The sequence below is a fragment of the Protopterus annectens genome, chromosome 12.part0 (assembly GCF_019279795.1).
Source record: "Protopterus annectens isolate FY-2018-M chromosome 12.part0, PAN1.0, whole genome shotgun sequence".
Classification (NCBI taxonomy): domain Eukaryota; kingdom Metazoa; phylum Chordata; order Ceratodontiformes; family Protopteridae; genus Protopterus; species Protopterus annectens.
In genome coordinates this window covers 1,468,134,270-1,468,150,439 of record NC_056746.1, presented here as the reverse complement: position 1 = coordinate 1,468,150,439, position 16,170 = coordinate 1,468,134,270, and positions in this window count along the sequence as shown.

Sequence of the window (16,170 nt, the reverse complement as noted above, 5' to 3'; positions counted from 1 at the left end):
AGGAGAATGTTTAAATCATACTGTATTTCATTAAGAAACGTAATGTACAAAAGGTATAAAATTCAGGAGAATGTTTAAATCATACTGTATTTCATTAAGAAACGTAATGTACAAAAGGTATAAAATTCAGGAGAATTGTTAAATATTACTCTATTTCACTAAGAAATGTAATAAACTGATTTTGCTTCAGTATACATTTTCTGAACTATGAGAAGCATAAAGCTCTAATGTCTGGAATTAGTGATATATAAGAAAATTAAATATGTTATGAGGGGACAGAGCAAAAATATAAGTCAAAAGCATGGGCTTCCTGTAAAATCAGAGGTCGTTATTAGCATTGCCAAGCAAATTCCAGTTATAAAACAAGTTTACGGGTATTGAGGAATAACAGATAAACTTTTATTACTTAATTTTTGAATCACAGTGACAATGAGAATAAATTATACTGTATAACTGTGTGACCAAAGTATGCAAATCCCCAAAAGGGCTTGGGTTTGTACATGCCTTCAGGAGAGAAGCGGATACACATTTAGTATTCTTTGTGTCTCTTGTCTGTGTTACAAAAATCAAGCTTGAACTAAAATAACCTGCTTAAATAAACCTTTAGAATAGTGAACTGCAGCCAAAAGGGCACACTTAAAGGAATTATTCAAAGGAAAGTGTGAAACGCACATTGACTCAGAAAAAGAGATATATGTGGAAATGTTCTTTTGGAAGCATTATTCTTCTTAGTTAGATGTTTTGCTTTTTGGGTCAGTTTCACTGTGATTATTTCACAGGATCTTAGGAAATACAAGACAACCATGTCATGTGACCATTTATGCCTTGTCAAACCTCCTCTCTTCATGAAGGCCAGGCTAGTAAGGCCAGGGTTGAATCTGTGAATAACCTAAAAAATTATGTTGTGCCTTCCAAGAACCATTTCAGTTTGGTTCTTGGAAGGCACAATAACCAAGAACCAAACGATAGCAAGAACCAATTTAATTTCATGTCCAGTGGAAATGTATTATATTATATTATAGTATATTTATATAAATAGTAAGGACTCGTGGGAGTTTCTGAACAAATTAAATGGGATTGATGTAGAACCTGAGTTAGATTTGGTAGCCATCGATGTTGTCAACCTTTTTTCTGTGATCCCACATGAGGAAGGTTTAAGCTGGCTTGAACAGCAGCTTAACAAAACTAACATTTTCCATCAGGATGAGGTGAATAAAATTGTGGTATTAATGGAGGTTGTATTAAAGAACAACTATATATTTTTCAAAGGGCAATATTACAAACAAATAAAAGGTGTGGCAATGGGGGCAGCTTGCACCCCCATATTTGCCAACCTGATTATGTCCTATTGGGAACAGGAATATTTGATGAAAACCTCCTTTATGTCACATATTATGCATTACACTAGATTTCTGGATGATCTTTTCCATGTTTGGAAGGGGACTGAGGAAGATTTGAATGAGTTCCTTGTGTGGGTTAATGGAACTGTGCAATTTTTTAAATTCACACATGAATATAACAAGGAAAAGATTAATTACCTAGATGTGGAATTGGAAATCGATCACTTAGATAAGAAGTTTATTACTAGAATTCATAGAAAGGTGACTTTTTCCAATTCCTATTTGGATTATGATAGCCAGCACTCGCACCGTCAAAAGAAGTCTGTTGTCAAAGGTCAGCTGGTGCGGGCTGCCAGAATGGTTAGTTTGCATGATGATTTCCTGGTGGAAATAGAATTAATTATACAGATGTTTAGACAAAGGGAGAGTCTTTTAAATCAGGTCAGGGTTGAATTGTTGAACAAACAGGAACAAGGTATATATAGGCCTATTATAGGCAATGGATTTTTGGGACCTAATAGAAGGGTAGATAACATAGTTAACCCTAGTTCAACCCTGATCATAACCTACAATGGGGTGGCAAGAACCATCACTGAGGTCATTAAAGCTAACTGGGAGATTTTGCAGTTCGATGGTTATATTGTACATAGGGTTGGGAAGACCCCTAGGTTTGTGTTTAGAAAGGACAGATCCCTAAAGAACATATTGGAAGGAAGGAAAAAGGATGGAAAACTTAATAGAAAAATTGGGAATTACAGGTGTAATGCTTGTGCATATTGTTACTTTATACTTGAGACAAGGGAAAAGTTCAGAGTTAATGGGAGGATTATTAACATCCATGAGCACTACAAGTGTAACAGCTGTAATGTCATTTTATATGGCTAAGTGTGAAAATTGTCCTGTATTTTATATAGATAAAACATCTAGGAAATTCAAAGTTCGGATTGGTGAGCACCTTGGTGACATTAGGCATTGTAGAATCACCAGTGCCCTGTATAAGCATGTACAAGAACATCAGGGCCACCAATTAAAATTTTTGGTAGTTCATCCATTGGTCAAAGATGAGCAGGGATGTATATTGGATGTTCATTTGGATGCACTGCAACAGAGGTGGCAATTGTATTTTAATGCCTGTCAGTATCCAGGCATCAATGAAATGATAAGTATATCCAGTATTTTGAAATTGGACCACATTTTAGGCTAACTGAATTAATTTGTTACTGTGTAGAATTTAATGTTTATATATTTTTTATACAGTTTTAAGATGGTTTTAATGTTATTTTTATCAAGAAATCTTACGTCTGCATATAAAACTTGATTATGGTAATTAATTATATCAGTTTTGAATGGGTTTTTATTACCAATGTGAGTTTTCTGCTTTTAATTGATTATCATTAAAGTTTGATTGATCAGTCGGGGAGGGTATATAAAAGTCTGGGTGTTGTGTGCACATTGTTCTGATGAAGTCTCTTTAGTGGAGAGGAAAACGCTCAACTCGAATAAAGTGGTTGACTCATCTGGAGTTGTTTTTTTTTTCTTGCTGGCTTTTGGATTCAGTGGAAATTTATTGCAAACAACTAAAAAAATAAATCACAAGAATTGTGTATTCATAGAGAGTGTTCTTTTTACTCTGTTAATAACTTCATCAGAACTACATTTATTGACTTCATTTTGGTTTAAATAACCAGTGTTATAAGATGACAAAGAAAATCACACAGAATCGTAGCCAGCTCTACCAGCACCCTGTACTGATACCACAGACCAGCACTCAACCCTCTCAGCTCTGTATTAAGCTGATTTTTACATTTTAGAGATCAGCTTATTTCAGTCTGATCCCCCTTCCTTTCATCTTGAAGAAAAAAAGACATTTCATTGTATTAAGCCAATCACTACATTTCTACATTTTAGAGATTGGCTTATTACAATTAGATTCATGACCCCCCCCCCCAACAGCTTTTACAAGAACAACAATAAAAAATGCCATTCATTCTACTAGCAGATAAAGCAGTCGGTCAGATGCATCATACAGACACACCCCTTCCTGCTCAGCCATTCAGTTCCCATTTCTGTGCCCAGCCCCTGATCCTCCTTCCGCTGTAGGTCTGCACATAATAGATATGTATCTATAAAAAATGCTTTTAAACTGTAGCAGAACTCTTGCTGCAAATGTAGCAAATGGTAAGTACAATTTATACCCTACCTGCATGGAGCAGTATAACAATCATGTCTTAGTTAAAAAAAAAACAAAACATTTTTTTCTATTAAACTTTAGCAAACAGTTGCTACATTTGTCAGTTTAGACCACACATATGCAATACTGTTAAAAGCCAGTATTGCACTAAAGGGATATTGTGAAAAGGGATGGCCAATTGCTTCCCCTCTACCCTTTGTGTCCTAGCTATGCTTCTGAAATCACATGACAGATGAAAACTCCTCCAGCTTTTCTTTGAGAGACGGTCACATCAAAAAATGCCAAAATATCAAAACCTTATTGGTTAAAATTCAGAGCATATATAGATATATAAATCAAATCAAATAAAAATTCTTTGTTCATATGTTTGTAGGTGATTACTAGTCTAATGACACAAAAGCCTTCATAAGCCTATCCAATAATACCCAGGATATGGCAATATTATATCTTAATTCCTCAGATGTGGGACAGGGTAGTATCAAGGTAGTGGGTTTTTGGGTGTTGGAGCCCTCAGTCGTTTTACAGACTGCCTCTGCTCATAAAATAGGTGTTGTCCAGGATCTGAACAGGGGACATCTCACACCCTAAGTGGGAATCATACTCCAGGACCAACAAGGTACATATCACATTAAAAGATACTGAAAACAATCCATACGTACTCAATTGTAGACAAATTACAAATGTAGTGCCTTTAAATGTAAGACAGTATTGATAGAAATATGTTCATTTAGCTCTGAGGGCTAAGAGACATGTAATAACTACTGCAATGCAATTCACAACATTCCAGCCTTTTTTCCCAACTTCCACTTCTCACAGAAATCTGCACTTTTTCCAAAATAAAAACAAGTAATTTTTAGTTGGTGCACATTTTTGTCCCTCTTTTGTATTGCATAAGTGTGTTCATAAACCTTTGTTCTGCTGGTTGTGGGACTGTTTATTTGTTCGGATACAAAAGGTGGGGTACTGCTGGTCCCTAAGGGCTTGGAACCCAAGGCACAGAGCTCCCCTTAAGACTCTAGAAGACTCTGAATAATTGGGCAGTGATTTCTGTCTTTTCTGTTAGCTTGTTTTTTTTTTTTTTTTTTTTTTTTTTGTTTAAGCTAGTAATATTCATATTTAGGAGCTTCTGTGATCTTCCTAGCTGTTTTATATATCTAGTGAAGCACATACCAAAAGGTGCATTATATTCAGTAATTGGCCTAATTATTGCTAAGTATACTCACACAGTGACCTCTCTACATTTCTAAGATATCTCCTTGGTGACCAGCTGTGTTAAGTAGAAGGACTTTCCTACTACTCTCATTTACGTGCTGATCTAAAAAGAGGGAATTATGGGAATTATTAACCCTAGTGCAAAGGTCTCTTAACAACATCATCATTTTGGAATGGAGTATTGTCATATGATGGTGGAAGAGATGGTTTACCAAATGTGACTGTGTGATACTTTTCAGCATTTAATTTAAGCCCATTGTTAGCAAACCAGGTGTTTACAAGAGCAAGTTCTTGTTGCAAGGCTTGAGTAAGAAAGGATGCCTATGCCTCCCAGTTTGAAATTGTCAGCAAACTTGCTTAGCCAGAGACATTGGTTTGAGGTCTGGAGGTTGTAAATGTACATGCCAAACAATAGGAGTCCCAGCACAGAGCCCTATAGAACACTACTAGTTAACGTTTATACTTTTGCATGAGGCATCTGCTGTCTGCACTGCATAGGTTCTATCCCACAGACAAATTGCTATCCAACTTACCACCTAGGGTAACAGTATTGCAAAATGGATCCCTAAGCAATTATGATTATGAGATGTTTGTTTAGCACTAACCAAAAAAGCAGCTTTAAATGAAGAAAGATGCTAATTATTTTACAAAAAAGTAAATATTGCAAGTTACAGAACAAAATAATACATTTTAGTGCATTTATGCAACTACATGGATTGCCATGAAGAGGACTTCAAAAACATATACAGATTTCTAGTCCATGTATGAATATACATCTGTGATTCTTAAAATCAGAACTCTGACTGAACTCATTCTTTTTAAGTTGACATTTATTTGGATTTTTTTCCCGGTATTTACTAGAATATCCCTGTAGGACATTTTGCTATGTTCCAACGTCATTAGCATTTGTATATTTAAAAAGTTCTAATGGTTTTCTTTCCTGTTTGATTGTAATTGTGGTAACTATCAAGTTGAAATGGAGTCTGCAACTGACTTCAAGCATAGCCTGGGTATTAAAAATAAGAAAATTAAACATTACTTTTTGATTTCTAATTTGCTACTTCTGGCTAAAATGTTCTGTCAGACAGTAAGAACATGTCAGTGTGTCATCAGGGTAAAAAATAGTCTGTTTTAAAGATTTAATTATTTGTTTGTTTATCTGTGTATTCTAGCTGATCATACCTGTAGTTAAATCACTGGCTGTTCCAAAGTGAGTGTAAGTTGCAATGTGAAATCCTGTTTTTAACTAACGACCGAGCACAGAGCACACTGTTCTTTGCACATTTTTGTGGTTTGCTAGAATCCTCGAGTGTTATTTAAGCTGTGAACTATTGATTTCCAGTCTGCAGCAGCCTAAGTAATTCCTAAAGTTCTTTTCTCAGACCACCAACTAGAGTCATTATTTTAAATGAGGGCAGTTTAAAAGGAAGAATCAACACTAACTATATAATTGCTGAAACCTGTTTCAGCTAAAAGTGCTTTCTTACTTACTTTGACATTTATACTTCAGATCTCATTTCATTAATTGTTTTCCTCTGTCATTGTCGTCCGCCCTTACAGTATCACTGTCCCTTAGTGTTATTCAATAAATATAGTCTCTAACTCTTCCTTCACTTCTTGGGTGTTGCATTTAGAGTTTTAGGGTACTTCTGCAAGATTTAAGTATTCAGACATCTAATACTTACTGCACCTGGGACAAGATTAAAGGTATCACATGCTAATGGGCATCATTTATCAATTTATAGACTCTCACAAGGAATAACAAACTGCGGTACCCTTAGCAGGATTAATATGCAGATAATGAAAGCAGAACAAAGCAGTAGTAAATGGAGTTAAATATGGATCCATTCAGATTAATAATATCTGTGAGCACATGCAAAGTTTGATAAAGTCAGAAAACTAGATGGAATGAGAGATTATAAAGGCTCATTTCAGAGTGAACAGCTACACACAGTTGCAAAATGAGCTCGAGAACATCAAACAGACTGAATGACTTATCCAGTCCCATTGCACAGAGGAGGAATGCAATAACTTTGGCATAGGCAGCCAATGTTTGATTATCAATTCAGGAAGCCATTCTTATTCAGAGATTAGGGCGTTCATCAAAGATGCTCCCTGAAGAGAGGCATGGTACATAGAGGGGTATAGCCCTTGAACACTGTGAACAAACAAAAGGGTGGAACTGGGAAGTAAAGGTAGGTCACAATTAGACCCCCCCCCCCAATCAGCAGAAGAAGCAGTTGCTGGTACTTGCTTCTAGGGCACCCATAAAATCCATGCCTGCTTTAACTTACTTGGAGAAGTCTAGAAAAAGAAAGAGGAGCTGACAGACCCAGCAAAGGATGAGGGCAGTTGGCATGAAAAGAATGAATACATTATTTATTTATTTATTGACATTTGTTAACCGCGTAGTTTCCAACTGGGTAAGTAACCCGTTTTCAGCGGAGACCCGAGGAGAAAAGCTCCCAAGCAATGGCTACAACAGTTAAGATGAATAATACACACAATGTACAAATAAGTAAAATTACAAATGTAGATAAAATATTGATAAAATAAACATGGTACAGGCATGGTCAATGTATCATCATGGAACTCATAAACAAAGACATTGGTAACCTCCAAACTCTGGCCCCATCCAGTTCGGGTTTGTGAAAGGCAGCTCATGCCTTCTGAACCTGATCGACTTCTTTGAGGCAGTCACCAAAGCTGTAGACGAGGGTAAGGGGGTTCACACAGCCTATCTTGACCTTGTCAAGGCTTTCAACACCATCCCCCATTCTGGAATTATAGCTAAACTCACTAAACTAGGTATAAATCCCTACATCACAAGATGGGTTGCCAACTGGCTCCCTGACAGAACCCACACTGTAAAAGTTGCAGACTCCAAATCTGACTTCAAACCAGTGACAAGTAGAGAACCACAGGGTTCAGTCCTGGGACCTCTCCTGTTTGGTTTCTACTTCTCTGAAGTACAGGCTAACACAGAAGGCCTCTGGCTAACGAAGTTTGAAGATGACTGCAAACTAGGAACCATAGTCGAGTCCCCAAATGATGTGGACATTCTACAGAAGGGCCTCACTGAGACAGATGCTTGGTGTCAGAGGCATGGCCTCAAGCTCAATGCCAAAAAGTGCATTGTCATCCCCTTTGGTAAAAACTCTGTACCCATGAACTACCACATAAACGGCAGTCTACTTAATGGCAAATGTGTGATAAGAGAACTTGGAACCCAGGTGGACAGTAGTCTCTCCTTTGATAATCACTTCACCACAGTAGTCAGAAAATCCTTCTATGTGGCACATCTCATCACAAAAGGGTTCTTATCCAGGAAAAAAGAGGTCATTGTTCCCTCTACTTGGCACTCATTAGACCCACTATAGAGTACAATGCCCCTTTTGGAATGTACCACACAAGACATCTGCAGCAGCTGGAAAGGCTACAGTAGTACTTCACAAAGAGGATTACTGGCCTCAAACAGATGCCCTACACTGACCATCTCAAAAAAACCCAGCTTTACTCTGTAGAATATCGCCTACGCCGAGGAGATCTCTGCCTAACATATAAAGCTATGTTAAACCCAGAGCTGTTGGACATGTTACAGCTAAAGAAATCCCAATCCCTTTGAGCTACATGCTCTAGAGACCTAAACATTGTCACCACAATAAACAGGATATGCTGGAGAGATAAATTCCTGTCCCAGAGTCTTCCTATACTCTGGAACAAGCTACCCATCTATGTCAAGCAAAGTTCCTCATTAGCACTCTTCAAGAAGAATCTTGATGAGTGGATGGAAATAGGAAATACACTCCGGGGATCACTCTGTGGCTCTGCTCGACAGTGGCACAGGAAATTAACCTTGTTGGCTAGGCTTACTTAGGCCCTTAGCCGATAGCCTAGTACCTACCTATGAACCTATGACAAGATAAGAAAAAAAGTAAAAAAATTTACATATCAATATAGTTCAAATTATATGGCAGAAATAATAAGAGTTGTTTTTAATGTAGGAATTGACAGATGATGTAATTCATAGGCTACTTAGTCTGAGCATAAGAGCAAGGAAAAAATAACAGAAATAACAGAATGACAGAAGAGCAGAGTGGAGATAACTTAGTCAGAGGAAGTGCAAGAACATAACTAGTGGTTAGGGTAGTATTCTAGTAATTGTTGTTTGAAGTTAAGAGTATCAGGACAGGATGGAATATGCTGAGGAAGTGAATTCAAAGCTTTAGATACTGAGTGGTTATATAGTGAGTCACCATGAAAGTTATGAGATTCACTCACTTCAGCTGACCGAAGGGAGGACAGATAAGCATAGGGTTGAACAAGGTCAGATAAGGCTGGAGAGTGGTCAGGTTTATAGATCATAGAGTGAGCAACTATTAACTGATTCAGTGTGAATAAGTGAGGGAGAAGCAGGGAGAAGGAGAAAAAGAAAACAAAAAATAAGACTGAGGGGACTGAAAAAGGGCAGCTCATGTTCATCGATGTTAGAGGGTTCTGTTGTAAAGCAACCATGACTAATATCCTAGAAAGAGCAGTTGTGCTATGTTATCAAGATCAGTTCTGTTAGTCCATACTGCTTGCAGCTGACTGCGAAAGGGCAGGGTTGCAAGATATTCCTCATGTATGGGATTTGTGGGGTACAAAGCTGCAGTGGGAAAATGATTCTACTATGGGTTTATACCATAATTTATTAGAACAATCTGGGTCACACTATTAGTCTTCACAATGATGAGCGTCTTAAAAAAAAAAAGGAGCATATGGCTTTTACGACCTATTACTTATTCTGTTATATATTTTCCTGCATCATTATGTAACATGCATATTAGAGACTCTCTTCTATCTTGTTTATAATGTTTGGTCAGCTTTGCTTGCCTTTTATTTTGCTTATTTTCTTTTATTGTATTCACATATTGTATTACTTTGTTATTGCCTTAATATTTCTAACCATTGTTCGATTTTTTTAAATTCTGTTTATTGTGTACTGTGGAGCTTCTTTACCTGGGCCTCCAGTGAAAATGGACTCATACCAAGTCAGACTTTCCAGGTAAACAAATGTCAAATAAATAAATAATAAAATACAACTGGAAAATGTCTTTCAAAGATTGCTTCAAAGATTTCCACCCCAAAAAAATTGTTTTTCTTAACCAGGTAAATAAAATTGTCAAAAAAAAAAAAGACATTCCTTTTCCCAAATTAAGACCAAATACAATTATATGCATTGTGAATGTTTATTGAAGAATAAATACATAAATTCAGCAAACCAATTGAATGTAACTAATAACATTTAAATATCAAGCTGAAAATTGTATGTTTAATACCAAAATAAACTGTATCTGTTACTGCCTGTTCATGTCCCCTTGCCTGTTCAGACCAGCACCTCCCAATGACAGGACGGTGCACACAGTGTCTGTTAGGCCTGCTATGAACCTGGACTTTTTCTGCAAATATATTCTACTCCTTGAGGTAATATAACAACTCCCTTTGACTTGGAAAAGCAAAGGGGGGATGAAATGAGGAAAAGAGGTTGCAAAGGCACTCCATGCTGTATCCCCCTTCCCAAACAAAAATGTATCTTAAGTACTCGTGAGTGAATTACTAAGTATTTTATCCTGAACATGAATGGCTAACTGCAAATTAAACACATCCCGACCCAAATCATTCCAATGAATGCTGTCACTAAGAAATCTGGATCTAGTTTACCCAGATCAGGGTGATTGATTAAACAGAAACTGATCTGCTTAGCTTCTCTGAGCTACTCTGTGGTTCAGAAATCATCGAGTAACTTCAGTTGCAGCAGGTTTGTTGGCATCCCTCCATATTGATCTTGGTAAGGTGGATGACCATCCTACATGTCTAAATGGAAACCTTTGATTTTGTCAAAAGAAATCAATTTGGTATATAACATAGGTCATTGTCACCCAAATGAATTATAGGTGCATTATGTACCCTGATGAAGGTAAGTAAATTCTTAACCAATAGACCTATATAACCTAACCATGCTACTGTCCACTGAGCAGAATCAAGGTCTAATGGATGCGCTGGAGGCTGCTCTGCAGATGAAGGAGTGGCCAATGACCAGCAGTAGGCATGGACATCGGAAACCAAAGATTTTTTTTAAAATGGCATTGCCATCTGAGCATGCCACAGGCTGACCGTTTGGTTAGTAGAATACCGATTCCTGAAGTGAAACTTCACCTAAAATTTTCTGTGCTGCCATGGGCCAATGAACCAGGATGGAAGCCAAGGTCTATGATTTTCATAGTGAAATTTGATGATCACCTCTGATTTGGTCCATTTTGGATTTTCTTAACCAAGCTATTACATATCAAATTGTTACTACAACATTGGTCCATTGTAATGACAGTAGTAAAGCCAGGTAAATAAAGTTATCCATAATAATACTAGGGAATGGAAATTTCTGAGTTCAGTACCCACTTTTTACAATCCCCACCACCACCACAAAGACAGGAACATAACTGTTCAGGGTTTGTAAGATTGCCCCTTCCACCCAGTCTCAAAAGTCATTGGTTAACTCAGTAGCATAAAATTTTCTCTGTTGTGCTCGGTGGATTTTCAGACTGCAAAAAATATTTTTGAGTGCAGACAGTCTATAAGACTACCACTAAGTTGCAAAATTGATCTTTCCACCCAGTACTGAAAGTCATTGGTTTCCCCATCATTCTGCATAAAATTATCTCTATTCTGTTAGGTGGATTTGCTGCTTGCAAAATATATTTTTTTAGTGCAGACAGTATATAAGACTGCCACTAGGCTTGCAAGACTGCCTCTTCCACCCAGTATTGAAAGTTGTCAGTTTTTGCATCTTTCTGCATAAAATTATCTCTGTTCTGCAGGGTAGATTTGCAGCTCGCAAAAAGTATGTCTCATTGCAGACAGTATATAAGACATCTACTAAGTAAACTGATAATACCTTAAAGGTATCACTGAACCTGCAGCCAGTGCAACTGGTAAAGAAAAAGAACACTTTATAGTTAATATACTTTAGACTTGTAAGCCCATGAGATGCTTGTCCTAGCTTTAATATATGGCTTTCTTACACATGAGCAACTTTTGTAAACTTTCATTGCTCCACTGTCTTCTTGAGTTACTCACATTATTTTTGCACAACCACTCACTTTGCTATTTAAACCTTCCCTTGCCTCCATTGTCACTGATTGCTTTTCTTGGGCAATTACCACCATCTGTGAGGGATTCTAACCCACTCCATTCACCCTTATAGATTTGTCGCCTCATAGCAAGACGTTGTCCCATTCGATTCTTAGCTAGAGCGTCTTCTGAGTGGAGGCATACCTGAATGGGGCATGCCTTCGTTGAAGGTTGTGCATCAGGGCTGGAAACCCGGTATGTAAAAATCCACTACCAATCATTAGCGAACCGGAGTTCCGCTGTGGCGACCCCTAACCGGGAAAAGCCAAAAGACACAAACAAGACTGCTACCAGGCTAATGACCCAAGGGGGTCTTTCTAAGCCAAGTCAAGTTTTCCTGTCCTGCATCCAAATTGAGCACTGAAGGCTAGGCATTTATAAGCTACCCATGTACATAAGGAACATAGGTGCTATGTCTGTTGTAAAGTTCCTATTCCACATCCACTTGTCTACATTGTGGTTAAACTGTGTAAAAGACTAACTCAGCTTCACATGGATAGGAAGCCTATTCTGTAGGATGTGCAGTCTACGCTTGGGCTGAATATGGTCTTCCACCCTAGCCGCACTTCCCCCACACACCCTCTTTATCTAAATTTATACTGATCATATCCTCTTTCCTTCCTCAATACTATCCCCTCCTCTTCCTACTAGCCTCACCAATCCATGCTACTTCATCATTAGTCAATAGCATTCAGACAAACCCTTTACAATCTTATGTCACCTTACTTCCACACTTAGTTTTCTCTACTTCCTCACTTAATTTATTGTCCTCTATGGTTCTACAATCTATACTTTTATTCTCCTTTCCACCTTTTACAATATATGCTTCTTTCTCCTCATCATGTCCTTCTTCAATATTACCCTTTCTTTCATGATATTGACAGAGAACGTAATCCCCACAAACCTTTTATTATACACATCACCCAATTAATAATTCTCCTAGTAGTACTCTTAATTCACAGTTTCACCCCACCACCACGATATATTCTACATTTGTCTAACTGGCTGTACTGTATTAAAATCTTAACCTTTCTCCATCTGCATATTAAGGGACCACTTTGCCTGCAATTTCCATCAAGCCAGTTTTACTCTCATCTATTTTCCCCTCATCTTCCTCCCTTATCCTTTAATATATTTTCCTTTTCATTCAACTATAATCCCCCATTTACTACTCCATTGACCCCTCTATCTTTTCATCTTCCCAGCGGCACTCTTCATCTTATGTCACCTTACTACCTCACCATGGTACTCTCATACTTTATTCACACTTACCCAGTATCTGTCGCCCTACCTATACTCAGGTAAACCCTCCTTCATATCTGTTTTGTCAAAATTATTTAATATGCAACCTATTCACCTTTTCAAATATACCTTTGAGCAAACAGTTTACTTTGATATAACCTGGAATAAATTCATATACTTTATAAAAAAACTAGCAAGCATAATACTATCATCTCTAAAATCAATCTTTGTAGTGATATCCATCCCACCCCTGGACCCTCAGCCTCATCCATTCCACCATCCTGTGCCCCTAACTCCTATATAATACCCACAAAAGTTTTTCTTACTTCCATTAACATTCGTAGCATTCTAAACAAAGTTACAGACCAAGACATTTTTTCAATACTCACAAGATATTACTGTCAGTACTGAAACATGCCTAAAATCCCATCAGAAGATTCTGAAATTCTGTGCCCCGGCCACAGTATCATTCAATGTGACAGACTACACAAAAAAGGAAGAGGGATTGTAATTGTATATAATAATGTTCTAAGTTTCTCACTGCTCATAACTAACATAGCAGCCTTCAGAAATGCAGGACTTCTTATCTCTCTTCTCAGTGTAAATAAACATAAGAAGCTTTGTTTAGTTGCCCTCTACATATCACCAGGTTATAATAATAGGTTATTACAGTAGAAGAAGTTATTTGATGAATAACTAGATACTACTACTGAAACCATTATCTTTGTTGATGTTAACGTTGACTGGCTATCTGTGGCATCTAACCCAACTACTAGTCTTAACTTGTATGGGTTCAAACAGCTGATCTCTTCACCTACTGAAATCAACAAGGTGAATCATAAAAATTTTATCCTTGACTGGATACTTATTTCTGACCCCAGCAAGTATGTCAGGCTTACTACCTGATTCCCTTAGTGACAATCACCCTATATTCACCAATAGAGAAACTGTCCACCAGCTAAAAGCAGTCAATACAGAACAATCCAAAATATTTTAACTTTCATTCTGATACACTCAGAAATCTACTGAAATCCATAAACTGGTCTTCATTGAACACCCTATCCCCTAGACAAAGCTGTCAACAAATTCAACAATATATTCATAACTTTGCACATACTAGAAATAAAATAGCAAAAAATACTCACCCCCCCCCCCGGCTGTCTTATTCTACAAGAATTCTCATGGAAAAATGTGGCAAAACATGAAAACAATGGCACAAAGATACCCCCCCCCTTATACTGTACACCTATACAATGAGTTGCTCAACCTCACCATGATGCAAATTCACTTTGACAAAAAAAAATACTGTGACCAACAAGATAAACATAAAATAAAATCCCAAAGAAATCCTGGAGCTCAATTTAAAAAATGTAACCTGGCTCTCTATCCGCACCAAACCTATCCAAACATATCCCCTCAGCTACCAAATTTAGCACTTTCTTTATCAACAGCATAGACTGTCTTACCTCCAGTTCTCCCAAGCCAATTAATCTAACTCAGAACTGTACTACGCCAGACATCTATGCCTTCAAACTCCAAACTGTCTCCACATCATATTCTAAACAGTGACTAGAGAAACTTAAACCCTGTTCTCCTTCTGATGACGATCTCCCTGCTGACTACCTTAAACTGACTGCAGACTCTACAGCATACCCAGTCTCAATTCTCATTAACAGATCTATTCAAGGCTCCCATGTCCATGCTCTGTGGAAAAATGTCTTCATTCTTACCCTCCATAAAGGGAGTGACTCCTCAGAAATATCTAATTGTAGGCCAATTGCATCTTGCCCCCACTTTCTAAGATCCTGGAAACATATATTCATAAGCAACTCAGTACCTCTTGTAAAATGATTTCCTTACCCCAACACAACATGGTTTCTGACCAGGTAATAGTACCACTACAACTCTTCTCAACTTTTCAAACACTATTAATAATGCTAGAGTCCAAGCGATGTTTGTCTCCTCTGTTTTTCCAGATCTTGCAAAAGCCTTTAAAACTGTGTCAGATGAGAAACTTCTGACTCAAATGTCCTCTCTGGGCATTTTCATACTAACTCTTCTATGGTTCTGTTACTACCTGTCTGAAATATATAAATTTGAAATTATTGCAAGAAGAGTTTTTCTACCCTTTTCTTCTAGTTAAAACTGATGTTTCTCAAGGTCTATTCTCAGTCCACTGCTCTTTAACATTTTCATCAATAAAATGTATACCTCATCTCAGCAAGCTTGCCTTATTCAGTATGCAGATGACTCAGTCTCATCTGATCATCTGACTGCCCACTACAACTACAGTCTATGACACAACATGTCTTGAACTCACTCAAAATGTGCCTACATCAAAACCAACTTTTACTTACTCCCAAAGACTTCTACAATTTTTTTCCAAAGTCCCACTCCAATGCTAAAAGTAACTTCCACATTTTCTTTTTAAACAATACAGCAATAAAAGTAGTTACCCATACCAAACTGCTTGGAGTCACCATAGATGACAATTTAAAGTTTGATTTTCACACACAAAAATGTAAAAAAATAACTACAAACACAGTTAGGTCTACTGCATACAGCAAAAAAAAAAAAAAAAAAAAAAATTCCTAACTCCTTGTTGACTCAGTATAGCTAATACTTTTCCTTTACCCTGTCTTCTCTATGGCTCACCTTATTTTAATTAACATCCAGATCTCTCTTAAATCACAATGCTATAATACGATAGCTAAATTTGCAGCTAACCTGACACATAACGCTCATCATTGATATGCATGATGTGCTCTCAATTTGTTAGCCGTCATACAACCACTAGCCCATATACATCTTCTAATTCATAAAATACTATAAAACCCCTCTGCCTGCCCTTCTGTCTCCTCAGTACTTCATTACTATCTCCCAAATGGACCTCTGCAGTGTCAAGATGAAAACCTACTTGAAATCTGTAAAACATAAAAAATAAAAGTAATGCAGTAATGCATATCCAAACTATGGAACTCTTCTGCAAATTCATTCAGAATTATATTGGGCCTA